Raw genomic sequence first — 2,082 nt, forward strand, 5'->3', positions numbered from 1 at the left:
AAAATCCTATCAATAGGAGATGAGTACTGTTTTGAAGTAGGTAATTAGAAGACTTTGGAAATATTCTTGGCTCTGTCATCAGGAGATAAATATGACTTTTTCTTTCCCAGAACTTCCATCTTTAGGAGTGTTTTCATTAATTGATAAGTGCCATCCATTTTTGTCCTTTTAAAACTCATTCCATAGAGGTCAAGCTGTACAATCACAGAGAAAAAAGTCAGCCAATAGAATATTTATGACTAAATATAAAAACAGGGAAAGAGTTTTGAGGATGGGAGCTTGAATTATTCAGAGTTGGTAGTTTGTACAATGACTAATTCATCAGCCAAGGGGACTTGCTGCTCCTGTCCTTGGCCAGTTGGATAGAGCCTGATGCTCAACTAAAGATACTCTCAATGTTACCTCTCACACATCAAAATCTTCCAAATGTCTTACATCTAATCATTTGTGCCAAAATGAAAGATTATACCATCACAGTTTAAATGTATGAAATTATTTATTTAGACTGTATTTTACTGGGTTATATGTTTTGTTTTGTTTATGCGCTTTAATTAGAGCTTCTTTAATCACTTCTCTGTCAAAATACATGATTGAGATGCTATTACTACTGATGTATTTTCACATTTACAAGTGACTAATGAGAAAGAATATGATCCACTGAAATATTCAAGGAGGAAAATGTATTCTCTCAGTCCAATGAGCTACTATATCAGAGGCAAAAGAAAAGAATTAGGAAGTTGAGAGGATCATTCCCAACCACTAGGAACTAAAATATTTCTGTACTAATGGTGCTGAATGCAGTGCCAAGGGAGACACAGCTTCGCGTTTCAATTGTGGACTCAGTAACATTCCAGGCTTAATGTCAAGGTTCGAGATAATGTCTAAAAGTAATCAAGAGACTCCGATATTTGTACTTTTGCAAAGAAAATATTGAGGGTAACTTTGGATTTCCGTTGTAAGAGAGTCAGAGAGACCGACAGAATCTATCAGATCTTGATCTAGAGATTTAGACTAGAAAAGCAGAGATGAGGGCCATCCTTCCTCATGGGGGGCTTGAGATGATACTTTCTTACAGATGACATTGCAGAAGGGCTCCTTTTATTTTCAAAGCAAGGCCAAAGAAGCAAATTTTCTCATTTTCCTCCAAAAATGTATTTACAAATGGGACACAGCTCCAAAGGCATATCATTTCAGACTCATGTAGGTGAGCAGTGTATTATTTTCTTTTTCTAAACATTGCTTCTAAGCATGAGAAGATTACTACTGGGGAGACAGTGAAAGTTGTTTATTTGAAATCCAGGTGGCTGACACATAGTTTCAGGAGCTGCTCCTCAGAGAAGAACAGGTAATTTCTCTTTAATGCATGAGAAAAGAATTGAGGGTAAAATGTAACCTTTAAAGGGAATACAAATAAAGGTTAAAATGAAATCAGACAGTGTTCATGTTTAGGCATTTGGCTTTGTAAGTTTGGACATGACTAAAACCCTTTATTTCTTCCTACCTTATCCTGTTCCCAAAATTTGGGACAGGTCTTATAAAATAATATTATATAAATCTTGCTATATTAAACAAGAACAATCTTTTTCTAAATAAGAATTAAAAGCTCTTTATAGGTAAGAGATATCTTCTCATTTACTCGAAGACTATAACTTTGGCAAAGTTGAGCAAGTTTATTTTTAAAAAGTGGATTTATTCTGCATCATTTTGATTATTTTTTCTATTAAAATAAGAAAGTAGTTTCATTTTAATTATTATATAAAGGGACAGGACCAGTGCTTTAGCTGTTCTTTGTATATTACAATATTTCTTTGTATATCACAATATCTCCATGTAGGAGGGAGAATATGTTTTATTAAGACTTTTTGTTTTACTTACATGTATATAAATTGAGTGTTTTTTTTAAACCTATACACCATTTTATCATTATTTAAATTAGTTAAGCAAAATATTCTACTTGGTTTTTTTGAGAGCCATAAACACAACTGGTGGAACAACTTCTGGGGCGGGGGTTGAGTGAGTCTGGTAGAAGGAACCTTGAGGACTAATTTAGCCCTCACCACTTCATCTCTGCCACTGTCACGT

The 2,082-nt window shown here is 34.2% G+C and overlaps 1 protein-coding gene across 1 annotated transcript in view; it reads right to left on the reverse strand.

Moving 5' to 3' along the window:
- Positions 1-2,082, reverse strand: part of Znf804b (zinc finger protein 804B) — a 660,912-nt gene that overhangs the window by 158,547 nt on the left and 500,283 nt on the right. The window lies entirely within an intron of this gene.

This window comes from Octodon degus, unplaced genomic scaffold (assembly GCF_000260255.1).
Source record: "Octodon degus isolate 3935 unplaced genomic scaffold, OctDeg1.0 scaffold00326, whole genome shotgun sequence".
NCBI lineage: Eukaryota > Metazoa > Chordata > Mammalia > Rodentia > Octodontidae > Octodon > Octodon degus.